Below are 15,890 nucleotides of genomic sequence, written 5' to 3'. Positions count from 1 at the left end.
TTCCTCTCATACAGTCTTGGGCAATTGGTAGGGAAATAGATAATATAATGGCAAATTGAGATAAATGATATAAAGGAAACCAGCATGGTTATGATAGAGAAAAACTGCATGTACCTACTGTAGAGTGGTCAGGTGAATTTTCTCCAAGAAGTGATTCTTTTTTTTTTAATTGAGATGGAGTCTCGCTCTGTCACCCAGGCTGGAGTGCAGTGGCGCAATCTCGGCTCACTGCAAGCTCTGCCTTCCAGGTTCATGCCAGTCTCCTGCCTCAGCCTCTCAAGTAGCTGGGACTACAGGCACCCACCAACACGCCCAGCTAAATTTTTGTATTTTTAGTAGAGATGAGGTTTCACCGTGTTAGCCAGGATGCTCTCGATCTCCTGACCCTGTGATCCGCCCACCGTGGCCTCCCAAAGTGCTGGGATCACAGGCGTGAGCCCCGCCTGGCCAAGAAGTGATTCTTAAACGCAGACTAAAGGATAAGAAAACTAAAATCATCCCAAGAGTCAATGACTGTTCTGGGTAGAGAAAATAATGAGGGTAAGTTTTATGGGTAGCACCAAGTTTGGCATGTTTAAGAACTGAAAAGAAGTCAGTATGCCTGGAAGTAGGCAAAAATCAGATCTTAGAGGACTTTGTAGGTTATCATAAAAACTTGGGTCTTTATACAAGTGAGAAGGGAAGCCCTTAAAGGGCTTAAAGTGTAGAAATGATACAACGGCTTATACATTTTAAAATATCATACTGGATGCAAAGAGGGGGAATGTAATGGAGGAGGAAAAGAGTGTGTAGGAGATCTGTTAGAAGAGCAATTCTCAGGGATGAAGCCCACTTGATCATGGTGGATAAGGTTTTTGATGTGCTGCTGGATTCGGTTTGCCAGTATTTTATTGAGGATTTTTGCATCGATGTTCTTCAGGGATATTGGTCTAAAATTATCTTTTTTTGTTGTATCTCTGTCAGGCTTTGGTATCAGGATGATGTTGGCCTTGTAAAATGAGTTAGGGAGGATTCCCTCTTTTTCCATTGACTGGAATAGTTTCAGAAGGAATGGTACCAACTCCTCCTTGTACCTCTGCTAGAATACAGCTGTGAATCCGTCTGGTCCTGGACTTTTTTTTTGGTCGGTAGGCTATTAATTATTGCCTCTATTTCAGAGCCTGCTATTAGTCTATTCAGGGATTCAACTTCTTCCTGGTTTAGTCTTGGGAGAGTTTAAGTGTCCAGGAAATTATCCATTTCTTCTAGGTTTTCTGGTTTATTTGCGTAGAGGTGTTTATAGTATTCTCTGATGGTAGTTTGTATTCCTGTGGGGTCGGTGGTGATATCCCCTTTATCATTTTTTATTGCGTCGATTTGATTCTTCTCTCTTTTCTTCTTTATTAGTCTTGCTAGCAGTCTATCAATTTTGTCCCTCGGATGCAAGGCTGGTTCAACATATGCAAATCAATAAACGTAATCCAGCATATAAACAGAACCAAAGACAAAAACCACATGATTATCTCAATAGATGCAGAAAAGGCCTTTGACAAAATTCAACAGCCCTTCCTGCTAAAAAACTCTCAATAAATTCGGGATTGATGGCACTTATCTCAAAATAATAAGAGCTATTTATGACAAACCCACAGCCAATATCATACTGAATGGGCAAAAACTGGAAGCATTCCCTTTGAAAACTGGCAAAAGACAGGGATGCCCTCTCTCACCACTCCTATTCAACATAGTGTTAGAAGTTCTGGCTAGGGCAATCAGGCAAGAGAAAGAAATAAAGCCTATTCAGCTAGGAAAAGAAGAAGTCAAATTGTCCCTGTTTGCAGATGACATGATTGTATACTTAGAAAACCCCATTATCTCAGCCCAAAATCTCCTTAAGCTGATAAGCAACTTCAGCAAAGTCTCAGGATACAAAATCAATGTGCAAAAATCACAAGCATTCTTATACACCAGTAACAGACAGAGGGTCAAATCATGAATAAACTCCCATTCACAATTGCTTCAAAGAGAATAAAATATCTAGGAATCCAACTTACAAGGAATGTAAAGGACCTCTTCAAGGAGAACTACAAACCACTGCTCAGTGAAATAAAAGAGGTCACAAACAAATGGAAGAACATATCATGCTCATGGATAGGAAGAATCAATATTGTGAAAATGGCCATACTGCCCAAGGTAATTTACAGATTCAATGGCATCCCCATTAAGCTACCAATGAGTTTCTTCACAGAATTGGAAAAAACTGCTTTAAAGTTTATATGGAAACAAAAAAGAGCCCGCATCTCCAAGACAATCCTAAGTCAAAAGAACAAAGCTGGAGGCATCACGCTACCTGACTTCAAACTATACTACAAGGCTACAGTAACCAAAACAGCATGGTACTGTTACCAAAACGAGATATAGACCAATGGAACAGAACAGAGCCCTCAGAAATAGTACCAGACATCTACAGCCATCTGATCTTTGATAAACCTGACAAAAACAAGAAATGGGGAAAGGATTCCCTATTTAATAAATGGTGCTGGGAAAATTGGCTAGCCATAAGTAGAAAGTTGAAACTGGATCCTTTCCTTCCTCCTTATACGAAAATTAATTCAAGATGGATTAGGGACTTAAATGTTAGACCTAACACCATAAAAACCCTAGAAGAAAACCTAGGTAATACCATTCAGGACATAGGCATGGGCAAGGACTTCATGTCTAAAACACCAAAAGCAACGGCAACAAAAGCCAAAATTGACAAATGAGATCTCATTAAACTACTTGCAATCTACTCATCTGACAAAATACTAATATCCAGAACCTATAAAGAACTCATTCAAATTTACAAGAAAAAAACAAACAACCCCATCAAAAAGTGGGCAAAGGATATGAACAGACACTTCTCAAAAGAATACATTCATACAGCCAACAGACACATGAGAAAATGCTCTTCATCACTGGCCATCAGAGAAATGCAAATCAAAACCACAATGAGATACCATCTCACACCAGTTAGAATGGCAATCATTAAAAAATCAGGAAACAACAGGTGCTGGAGAGGATGTGGAGAAATAGGAACACTTTTACACTGTTGGTGGGACTGTAAACTAGTTCAACCATTGTGGAAAACTGTGTGGCGATTCCCCAAGGATCTAGGACTAGAAATACTACTTGACCCAGCCATCCCATTACTGGGGATATACCCAAAGGATTATAAGTCATGCTGCTATAAAGACGCATGAACACGTATGTTTATTGTGGCACTATTCACAATAGCAAAGACTTGGAATCAACCCAAATGTCCATCAGTGACAGACTGGATTAAGAAAATGTGGCACATATACACCATGGAATACTATGCAGCCATAAAAAAGGATGAGTTTGTGTCCTTTGTAGGGACATGGATGCAGCTGGAAACCATCATTCTCAGCAAACTATCACAAGAACAGAAAACCAAATACCGCATGTTCTCACTCATAGGTGAGAATTGAACAATGAGATCACTTGGACACAGGAAGAAGAACATCACACACCAGGTCCTATTGTGGGGAGGGGGGAGAGAGGAGGGATAGCATTAGGAGATATACCTAATGTAAATGACGAGTTAATGGGTGCAGCACACCAACATGGCACATGTATACATATGTAACAAACCTGCACGTTGTGCACATGTACCCTAGAACTTAAAGTATAATAAAAATAAATAAATAAATGTACCCTTTAAGGACAAAACAAAACAAAAAAAAAGAAGAGCAATTCTCTAAAGTACACATGAGCATCTGGGGGAATCTTATTAAAATGCATATGATTCTCTAGGTCCAAGGTGGAGCATGAGATTCCACATTTCTAACAAGCTCTCAGGTGATGCAGATGCTTCTGGTCCATGGACCCCGCTGAATAGCACAGCATGGGGATCCATCTAAAGGAATCCAGACTGTTCTCCTGCAAGGTGGTGGCTTGGGCTAGCATGGTAGGAAAGCAATTTGACACATATATTTGAAATATATTTCAGATTAGAAGGGGCAGATTCAATCTAGCTCGCCTCTTCACATTATAATAGTATGTTATAATAGTATAATATACCATTATAATAGTATAGTTATTAATTATAATAGTATATTAAGAAGACCTCTAAAACTGGCCAGGCATGGTGGTTCATGCCTGTAATTCCAGCACTTTGGGAGGCCAAGGCAGGCGGATCACAAGGTCAGGAGCTCAAGACCAGCCTGACCAACATAGTGAAACCCTGTCTCTACTAAAAATACAAAAATTACCCGGGCAAGGTGGCACATGCCTGTAATCCCAGCTACTCAGGACGCTGAGGCAGGAGAATCGCTTGAACCTGCGGGACAGAGGTGGCAGTGAGCCAAAATCGCGCCACTGCACTCCAGCCTGGGTGACAGAGCAAGACTCCAAAAGACCTCTAAAACCAAAATTTCTGAAAACAAAAAGGAATCCTGGAAGTTCTTGTCTCAATATTGGGTATAGATGGAGATAACAGTGAAAGAATTAAAGACAGAGGTCTTTAATTCCATGAGAGGGCCAGAACTCACATGGTCTCTAGGTGGGGAGAGGATCAAGGTGCTGGTGAGGGAAATAGAGATGGTGCCCAGGACTCAGGCTGTTTGTCTGACAGCTGGGGCGTTACCAGCAGTATGTCAGTGAGAGCAGAAGTCCACAGATGGCACAGGAAAGAACCTTCAGCTTCAATGTCCAAAGCTTTAAGCCTTGAAGCCAAGTTCTGTCACATTTCAGCTGTGTGTCTCTGAAATACAACTAATCTCTTATGCCTGTTTCCTCATTTAAATGAAATATGATGTAATGAGATCATGCATATAAGTACATTTAGCATGGGGCCTATTATAAGAAGGTACTGATAAATATCAATCTAATCAAGCTTATATGTCAATAGGGGATCATTTTCTGCTTCTTCTGAAGTTGTATAAGAATATTGTCTGTTAGGTAGAGAAGGGAATGATTTTGCATCCTGAATTGCAAAGCATAATAATTTCCTTTCAGTTCACGTCCTGAACTGTGTCCCCATGTAGCTTCAGATTACTTTTGCTTCTGTTAGAGATATTTCCTGACACGGAAGTTGAAAACCCTGGAAGCAATCCATAAATATCACCTTTACATTCTACAATGGTCCATATTTTTCCCAATTCTACAAAGGTAATTCCCAATTAAATATAACATGGATAAAATGTATTAACATAGGACTTAAATGACTTACTCAGTTCTTTTGCCACACCTGAAAGGATCCCTAAAAGGTACCAGACTTTCTTAGGAAAAGAAAAGTCTGGATTGCCAAGGTAGGCTTTTTCAGGTTCTCACTACAGAGACAATCAAGACTTTTTTCTTGATGATTTGGTATTAGCCTTCTGCTATTTATTTGTTTGTTATGTCACTTGTACTAAGAAAGAGGTTTACTGGCTTTTTCTTTCCTAGTTCAGTTTAAAGTCATTCCTCTTTGCCATACTCACAGAGAGCATAAGAAAGCAGCTAGTCCTCAGACTGTGTAACTCAGGTCTGGCATGAAGTTAGGCCACCTCAATTTAGCCTCTTTTGAAATTACCATCAAATATTAGGTTGGTGCTAAAGTAATTATGGTTTTTACCATTTAAAAGTGATGGCATTCAAGCAAAGTTCCAGAAGTACCCAAAAGCTGTTTGATCTCCATGTGGATAAAACATGATTCTCCATAAACATGCTCTACATCATTGATTCATAGTGATTGCTGTCTTCCCAGTGATGCAAAAACAAACTTCAGCCTTTCAAAATTATACTTTCAAAGCAATAAGCTATGTTACTGTGTCATCTTAAAAGCCATGGACTTTATTGCTTTCCCAGGCTAGGGAAGGATTTACAGAGTACATCTTGTACAGCTCAATGAGATGGTTTACTTATTCAACGCTGTGCCTGAAATGAACCACCAGGAATCTTCTACCAAAATACACTGTATCTACTCCGGTCAAGGCACACGTTATCTCTTTCTCTCTCTCTTCTAGAATAATTCTCAAATTCCAAAAGAAGGTCTCCAAAATTCTCCTTGGCAATTCACTCTGGTAGAAAAGAAGTACTGTGCCGACTGTCTTGGGCAACATCTAGGACCATGTCTAAAATATTACTTGTAGCTGTAATATTTCTCTATAAGAACTTTTCACAAAATATTTCTGAGTAAGTCTACTCTTTAATGGCACAGAGTTCCTCAAACTCAGAGGGGAAGTCCAGGCACTTTCCACCACTGCAAGATACTACTGTTCTCTTTTACTCACAGCCAAGCCATATCATCAAATAACTGAATATTCTGCCACACAAATTATCCAGATCTTACAAATCATTCTTTCCCTCCACTTCATCACATGATAAATAATGTCAAGTACTTGGGTTTCAGGGATAAAAGATTCTTCAAAGGAATTAACAGTTAGGCATACATCTCTCACCTGTACTTCTACAATGGCTGCAGTCTCTCCAGTCCAATTCGCTTAAATCCATCCTACATGCTGATCCCAAAGGGAGACTTCCAAGGTACAAATGTGACTATGATACTCAGGCAATGGGAGAGCTTCAAGAATTTAACACCTCAAACCCATTGATGTTCTTGTCTGACTCCCTCACAACCTGTAAAACGTTTAAGGCAGAGAATAAATCACACTCATTCCATTAATCCTGCAATCTAACAGGAGGCATGATGCTTCGATGCTTGTTGAATGAGTGACTCTTAGTTTTTCAGAGTCACAGATTCCCAAAAATGGTAATCAAGGAAGAAATCAGGGTAAACATAAATGACAAAGGTGCCAAGCTATAGACTTCCTGTTATACCCTTTTCTTGTTCCCCAGAGCAGCTGGAGTAATATCTGAAATAGTTTACATCACAGCATCCTGTTGCCTCCAAAGCTTTGGAGATCACCATCACATCCAAAGTGATATGCAGAGAAATCATGTCTCAGACCAACACATTATTACTGAAACAAAGAGAAATCATGCTCCAGGTTTTAAGTAAAATGGAATATTGCTTTCTGAACACAGTTTTACTAAAATGGATTTGAGTACATATCTTCCAGTAATGCTATCTCAACACCCACACTTGCCTCTCTATACCCACCACACACACGCACATGCATGTTTTTGATACTACAAACCTTACTCAGACATATGGGAGGTAAAGCTTACCCACTTTTAGCTGCCATTCTTCCTCAGCTCCCCCTAACTGCATTATAATCATAGTCATTACTGCCATAATGATAGTAATAACGCTTTGTGCTTCTGCAGCACTTCTCAGATGATCTCAAAGCATGACTGCATCATGACTATAAAAGTTGAGAGCATTTGTCTCCTCTACAGATAGTGTTTATAATAAGGGCGGGAGCTCACAGACTCACCTGACACCCGCAAATCAAAATTATGAGGAAACGTGCACCGATTGTTTCTTTTATTTAGCTAGGAAGGGGTGATTTTATCGATACAGGTCAAGACAAGTCTCCGGAGGAGCCTATCAAAGAAGAAGACCTATTTCTTATCCAACACTCACTGACCTTATCAAATATATTTTACACTGACAAGGGGGAAGGAAAATTGTAACGCTTCCATGGTTTAACTCTGCAAAACGCCTTTCAAGTTGTGGCAACAAATTGATGGCTCTCCCATTCAGTCTTGGTCTCCAATCTTAAGCCAAACTTGCTGTATGACTCAAATTTCTCCTCATCTCCATCTCATGTGGTGCTGCCACAGCTCCTCCATTATATCCCACCAAAAAATATATGGCCATTATTATGAGTATTTTCCCATGATCCCAGATAATCATTTAGGGAACTCTGAAAAACAGAAGGAACCAAATTGGCCCTACATGGGAACAAATTCATCTATAAGAAGAGTCCTAAGTCCTGAGAGGCTGAGCTATTTCTGCCCTAATCTAAATTAGACGTTTCTTTCACCTACCCTTCCGGAATAAATTCAATATCTATCAAGGCAAAGCACTGGGAACATTTGTATGCAGAGGTGTTGAGAAGCTCACTTCTTTGTGGGCTATAGATCATGAGAGGGGATAATGGGTCTCCTTGCTGCTATACTGTGACTGCCCACAAGAAGTTTCTTCTCTATGTGGTAGCAAAAAGATGGATTTTTAAATACAGATCAGATGATATTGGTCTCCTGCTCAAAATTCTTTGAGAGCTGCTCATCACACTTAGAAGGATATCTAAATTCTGACCATGGCCTGCACAGGGGTCTCTGGTTCACTTGCTGCCTGCCTCTCCAATCTCATCTATCTCTCTTCCCTGTGATCCTCCCACTTATTGCATACTGATTTCCTTTCTGCCTCATTAAGACCCAACTCAAGTCTTCCTCACCTCCTGTTCCATTTTCTTGCAACACTCCCCCATACCTTCACATGACACCTCCCTCGTTTCACCCAGCTCTCTCTTCCACTATCATCTGCGCAGAGATGCCTTCCTTGGCACTTCCTCTAAAACAGTCTCCCAATCTCTGACAACTCATCTTTATCTTCTTAGCCTACTTTATATTTCTTCATCATATTTTCCCTATCTGATATTATCATACACGTTAGTCTGGTTAATTGATGGTCATTGGTCTTCACCAGAATGTAAGCTTTGTGCAGGCTGGTATTTTGTTGTGTTCATCACTGTAACATAAGCACCGAGAAAAATACTTGGCACACAGTGTCTGGTCAATAAATATTTGTTGACAAATAGTGGAGAGGCTTTCTATACCCACAGTTTATCCAATAATACCATAAGAACTCCTATTTGCTCCCAATACCAGGGATTTTTTTCAGGTCTTAAAGATCAGAAAAGCTAAGGGGATGGGGCATACCTACCAAACTCAGGCACACTGATGAGAGCTATGGGTCCAAAGATTATCCCAGGAAACTGGGAGGATCTTTTTAACCCTTATGGATGGTAAATACACTGTGTACTGTGTGCCTGTATTTTGACTGCAACCTATTACATGCGGTTACTTTTATGTGTCCACAGTCATCTTCTGCCCATAATCCCAGGTCTTTTACACATTAAGCATTATAATTATGATGTTATCACTGGAGACTGGCTGTCCAGTCACCAGGACGCACCCTTTGTTGATGTGTGTTGTCCCATGAATATAGGCCCAGGAACTGTATCTCTTTGTCTTGACAGCTGCTCCTTCTATTTCTTTTGAGTCATGTCTTCACATAGCCCAAGAAAGTTTCCCCATGGGAGCAATAACAGGAACTGGATTGTTTTCATAGTGTTTCGTGTCTATCTTGTTAGCCTCCAGGGGTCAAATTTTTGTATCCTGCTTCCTTACAGGGGATTTCAAACTATCAAAACAAGTTAGTGCATACTCAGTTCAATATGCGAATAGTTCGTATGCCTATCTACAAACACACATAATTCTGCATGTAAAATGTACATGGATAAAAGCTCAAACCTACCAAAATGAACATAGAAAATTGTGAGATATGCTAAATTGGTGCTTTTGAAATTCTAATGGGTTCAAATAAGTCCTGGAACGTAAAGTCTCATTCATAATTGCCCCTAATTCTGCATGAAGCTGTCCCTCCAACAAAGATCCCTCCCTCCTTCTCACCTCATTGCCTGATAAGGACATTGGTTGCCATTGCCAGAAAGCACCACAGTGCCTACCCTATAGCATGTGAGAAGACAGGCTGATGGCATAGTCTTTATACCTCTTATCTATTTTAACAATCATTTAACAGTTGGTGCCATCTCCTCGGCTGACTATAATGCTAATTCAGAAAGTGTAGCTTCCAATCACACAAGACAAGCCCTGTTCTCTCTGCAATGTTTCATGCCATCATCTGTCTTTCTGGAAAGTGAGATAAACTGCTGCATGTCTTTCCAAAATGTTTAGCAAAAGTTGTGATTTGAGTTTTCTGTTAAAATTGGCTATGCTAAGTAGGATATCAAAAACTGCTTTTCCATTTCTGAACCTAAAAATGTCTCCAGACCCATGTAGCCACACACCCATCTGTCTGTTACCTCTCCTCTAAAACATGCTCTGAACATCTACTCCAGGGCAGATCCTGCTGGAACTGGAAATATAAGTACCGGTTGAGTATCCTTTATCCAAAATGCTTGGGACCAGAAGTGTTTCGGATTTCGGATTTTTTCTGATTTTGAAATATTTGCATTTTCAACAATATATTACAGAGCAGAGAATAAGCAAAAGCAAAAAAAAATTAACAGAAAACAAAACCCACAGTAAGTAATGCATATAGGATGTCGTGGAAAACCTGCTGTTGATTGGCGATCTAGCCTGCACAAGTGCCATTTTATTACCCTTTGTAGGCATGCTTGCCTGGGGAATCTGGACAGGCACAGAAAAGATGTAGTGCAGCTGAAGGAACTGGGAGGGCCTTTTTAAACCTTATGGATGTTAAATACACTGTGTGCTTGCTGTGTGCCTGTGTTTTGACTGCAACCTATTACATGAGGTTAGGTGTGGAATTTTCCATTTGTGGCATCATTTCAGTGCTCAAAAGTTTTTTTTGTTTTTTGTCTTTTTGAGATGGAGACTCCCTCTGTTGCCCAGGCTGGAGTGCAGCAGCGCGATCTTGGCTCACTGCAACCTCCGCCTCCTGGGTTCAAGCAATTCTCCTGCCTCCGCCTCCCAAGTAGCTGGGACTACAGGTGCGTGCCACCACACCCAGCTAATTTCTTTGTATTTTTTAGTAGAGACGGGGTTTCACCATGTTGACCAGGTTGGTCTCAAACTCCTGACCTCAGGTGATGCGCCTGCCTCGGCCTCTCAAAATGCTGGGATTACAGACATGAGCCACTGCACCCGGCCTGGAGCATTTTGGGTTTCAGATTTCAAGATTAAGTAGGCCCAACCTGTATTAATAAAACATGATCCTTGCCCTGAAGCAAATTATTTACTGTAAACTAGAATTATTTGTCTTCAACATCAGCAATAGCTTTCAGGTCCAAAAATGTGTAGTCTATGTAACTTATCCCTATTAATTTCTCTTTTGTGACTCTCAACCAAACCTTTAAATAATGTTACATATTGGCCATGTGGGGTTCCTGCTGTTCCCTTGATTGTTTATTCATAGTCTGTAATTTACAGAGTACTTTCACTTACAGCATTTCATTGAATCCTCACAACCACCTGTGGGGAAGATGTCCTAGACCTCATCTTATAGCAGCAGAACCTCAAGGATGCTATGTTGCTTGCCCAAAGTTACACAAGGTCGTAAGGCCAGAAATGGACATTTCTGCCTCCATGTCACAGCACTAAAGCTTCTAGTAATCAACTCCAGGATCTCCTTGTAATCCTGTGATCCATCACTCGTTTAACAAATATTTATTGAGCCTCAATTATGTGCAACATATTTTGCTAGACAAGAATATTCAACCCTTGCCAACGTTCAAGAGAAGTTGTTCGTTTCTATGTTCCCTGAATCTAGAAACAGTCTTCTCTATAATTTCCAGCCACATACTATCAAATACCATGTGAAGTCTTACTTCTCAAGTATATGCTCACCTCACTTCTGCAGAAAGGGTCACATCTTTCCTCCATACTGTATCAACTTTTAAATGCATTTCTTACTTTGCTTAGTAATTATAAGCTATATTCCCTTTCTCCCATGCCCCACCTAGAGAAATGAATCAGAGGAGAAAGGGGTAAGTAAAGGAGTAATTCTTTGGCAGTATTTGAGAAGCACAGGTGGATAATCAGCTGGATGCCCTTGGGTTCAGTGGCAAGTGTAGATGACAGGCCATGGATATAGATGGCTTTACTAAAGCCCAGGTTACACAGCTCCTCAATAACCCAGGGAAATCATTTTGTAATTTCTGCCACTTCTTAGCCAAAGACACTCTCCTCATGACCTCCATCTCACAGTTGCTCTTTATTGAGCTACTTTAAACCCTAGTTCAGAAGGATGGTCCTTAAGATAAAAAAGATGTGAAATGAAAAGCAGATGCTTCAATGTACTGGGGTCATGTCTGGGTCTGGAAATGGAAACAGAGACAGCAGGTTTTTATATTCTCTTGAGCAAACCCCAGGACATTCTTTAAAATGAAGCAGTCAAAAATATAAATATTTCCATTAGTCAAAGGATACCAAACCAAGGTTTGTCAACTTAGTGACTGTGAGAACTTCTCCAAGTGGAAATATTTACCAGAAGACTCTGAGGCAATCATTGTTACCAAGAGCTTTTGTGAGCCATGTGCCCCCTTTTCTCTCAATTTTCAGACAGGCATATTGTGGCAAGGAAAGGTAAAGAAAACAAAAAAAGAATGAAGTGGAACAGGGGCTGAGAGGGAAAGTTTAGGAAGGGTGAAAAGGAATGAGCAGAGAGGGTGACTGGTATAAAAAACAGCAAGTTTCTAAGTCAGATGGGCATACATGTAAATCCTAGCTTTTGGATAATTGATCTAATTGCCCAAGGCCAAATGGTCTCACCTGTATAGTGAATATGGTTATATTTACCTTGAGGGTAACTGTGAAGAGTAACCAAGCTGCCTGAAAGAAAGGTGCCAGCATGGTATGTGACAGAATGGACCTTCAATAAAGAGACAGTAGTGGTGATGATTTATTTAAGAGTAAAAAGATTGAAGAAAGAGACGGAAAGAAGGGACATTCTCACTGATAACACCTTATATTCAAAACAGATTTTTAAATCTCTATTTAAAGGAAATCTACATTGATATTCCAGAATCTTTTAAATTGACTATGGATTGACTATTAAATTAACTGTTAATCCTGATAATTCTATAAAGTGTAAGCAGACAGGTGAAGCTGCAAAAAATAAAAATTAATTTTTTTGAGTGCAGTGTGACTCTCAATCCTGGATGCTTATCAAAATCCCTTGTGAACCTTTAAAAAAGTTCAATTTCCAGGCCTCACCTGTACAAATTTGTTTTCAGTAAGTCTGAGATAGGAATCAGACATTTGTGTTATATTAAGAGTTCAGTATATACTCTGACGTCCCAACGAGAGAGAACTGCTGCTAGACATTACATAAGGTGGAATATAAAACATCGCTAAGGAAAGAAACATGCGTTTCTCCACTTGGATGAATATAGCAACTTTCTAAATCATATTGAAACCTGTAGTTATAAGATCTTCCATTTTCTGCATCTATTTCCTCAAACTTCTTCTGTGGTTATATCAACCTATAAGACCAAGATGTGTCTCATAAGAAAGACCACGGAGACACAATAAACCCTTCCTCTAGAATGTGTTCCAGTTTCTAACCAAACCTTCGTGGGTCTATATAATATTTTTAATTGAATGACTTCCATTTCAAATGTATGGAGAAGCACACCCCTAAGAAAGGGGCAATGACCACAGCATCTGATATCCTCAGGAGTGACGAGGGTAACATGTAATTTAACATTTTGCTTCAATTTATTTGACTGCCTCCATCTGTGCAAGCATTGATTGGTATAAGAAGAATGAGTTACTTCACTTCAGATGGTTCATTAGGGAATTAAAACTATTGAATGAGAATTTCTTCGTGAATCAAGGCTAAATGATTAATAATGTACCAAACCCCAAAAGAAGACACTTTGTTGTCCACGAAGGCTTCTAGAATGCAATTTTCATTAAAGATTACAGCTCTGATTATTTAAAATACCCATCATTTCCACCATTCCAGAAAACAGTTACAAAACACAAATCTTTTGTTCTTATATCACAAAGTTCAACATTTTGAAAAGCTGCACTTGAAAAAAGCAAAAGAGCTTATAATGCATTTGCTTTTAGATATGCAACAGAAAATTGCTCCAAATAAATTTTAAAACGAAATGCCAGAAAGTTGGAGAACTGTACTTAGTGGGCCAAGAAAACAAAAGAGTGGATGGTGATATGAGTCTCCCTTCTCTTTCATCAGGTTTTACTTAGCTAAGGTCAGGCATGCAATTGCAGATAAACAAACAAAGGAACTTACATTTAAACATGGCAGCTTCCTAACAGGACGTATCCGCATAAGGGAGAGAGCTCATCTCAGCGCCTCCCTGTCTTCCTGGAACAACCAGCTGCTCCTCATTGCTTGGGGAGCAAGTTGTGAAGAACACTGGTTAATTATAATTAAAGTGAAGAAATTCCATTCAGATGTAATCATAAAGGGAAATGACAGAGACACAAAAGAAATGAAGAAATTAAAAAAAAATTAAACCCACTAAAACCTTGAAGGCCTGAAGTAACCCCAGATTGTAAGAAAACAGATTGGTCTTCAACAAAAAAAACTCCTTCTGATAGAAAAGTCACATCAACTAGGAAGAATTCTGAGAAAAGAAGGTCACATTGCTAAGAAAACAACAGATAGTCATTTTAAGAGCTTAACAATGTAGAGAAGCATTTAAAAAAAAAAAGAAGAAGAAGAAGAAGAAGTAAGAAGGATGGCTCTACAATTCTCTAATGTTTTACCTTCTTTAATATACTGGGGGCTTTTATACAGGTTTTCTTTGACAGATAGTGTTAACAAATAAAAGGACAAGGTGAAATCTCTCTTTTGTTCTCTTTGTTTCTCTCTGTGTCTCTGTCTTGCTCTTTTTTTTTTTTTTTAATAGAGAGGAGAGGTCCAATGTCTTTTTTACTATGTTCTTAAGACATCTAAATAGAAATATGATCTCCTGAAAGAGATTAATCGTTCATTGAAGTAGTCCTTCATAGATATTTGACCCTGAAAGGAAATTACAGAAAACCGTCCAGCCCCCACAGGCATCATGATTCAGGCAAGGATGCCATCTAAAACATTTGTGTGGGCTGTGAGTTGAATTTGAGTTGAATTGGTATAACGTGGGCGTAAGGCAAAAGAGTGGCCTGAAGTGGAAACGGAGAAAAAAAAAATGAGGTATCCAAGACATTTGCACTTATTTTCTTGCCAAAGTTACCAAAGCATTGGCCTTCTGTAGGCAGAAGCAGAGACATCTGGGGCCCTTCAGCTTCAGCTTTTGTATTCCCAGACCCAAGTCAGTTTCTAAATTAACATGTGGTACTGGAGGGGGTGGGGGTACTTTCTATCTTAAATAGCTAGTTCTATTGTTTGTATACTTCAGAACCTAAAACACCATGTTCAACATACATAAGCTAAATAAAGATTATTAAGACTTTTTAAAACGTGATTCCACAAGTGACTTTTTCTTTCTTTCTTCCTTTTTCAGTGCCCATACAAGAAAAGATTCCAACTAGGTCTTAATAACAGCATGTTCATGAGCCTTACTATTCCGAGATGGCATAAAATACGGGGAAGCGCATGAATGTTAAAGTTAGAGAGACCCTACTCTACCACAAGCCGTGTGACTTTGAAATTTTAAAAACTGACATTTACTGAAAATTTACTATTTGTCAGACACTGTTCGAAGCACCTGATGTGTATTAAAACATGTAACCTACATAATAGCTTAATTAAATATTATTATTATCATAGATGTTAAAAGGAAAATACACAGAGGTCATATGGTTAATTAGTGAAAAAGCCAATCTTTGAATCCAGAATAATAGCTTGTTTTTCGACTCATGCACTCAACTGCTATGCTACACCATTCCTAACCATTATTTAACTTCTCTACCTAAGACTTATTTTTCCTTTTCTTGTCTTTCTTTCTTTTGTATTTCAATAGTTTTTTGGGGAACAGGTGGTGTTTGGTTACATGAATAAGCTTTTTAGTGGTGATTTCTGAGATTTTGGTGCACCCACCACCCGAGCAGTGTACACTGTACCTAATGTGTAGTCTTTTATCCCTCACCCCCACCCTTCCCCTGACAGTCCCCAAAGTCTATTGTATCACTCATGCCTTTGCATCCTCAGAGCTTAGCTCCCACTTATGAGTGAGAAACATATTTTAGGCCGGGCACGGCATCTCACGCCTGTAATCCCAGCACTTTGGGAAGCTGAGGCGGGTGGATCACAAGGTCAGGAGTTCGAGACCAGCCTGGCTAAT

At 39.5% G+C, this 15,890-nt stretch overlaps 1 protein-coding gene across 4 annotated transcripts in view; it reads right to left on the bottom strand.

The window, feature by feature from the left end:
* The window catches only part of DIO2 (iodothyronine deiodinase 2), a 115,981-nt gene extending 101,991 nt beyond the window's left edge, over positions 1 to 13,990 (bottom strand). For 2 of the 4 annotated variants that reach the window (XM_017961411.3, XM_017961412.3), the window contains exon 1: positions 13,895 to 13,990. The gene's annotated coding sequence lies outside the window, so the exon portion shown is untranslated. The remainder of the gene's footprint in view (positions 1 to 13,894) is intronic. The other 2 variants (XM_031669044.1, XM_017961414.3) reach the window with 2 other exon arrangements.
* Between the last annotated feature and the right edge of the window lie 1,900 nt (positions 13,991 to 15,890).

This window comes from Papio anubis, chromosome 7 (assembly GCF_008728515.1).
Source record: "Papio anubis isolate 15944 chromosome 7, Panubis1.0, whole genome shotgun sequence".
NCBI lineage: Eukaryota > Metazoa > Chordata > Mammalia > Primates > Cercopithecidae > Papio > Papio anubis.
This window is presented reverse-complemented; position numbering and strand designations above follow the sequence as displayed.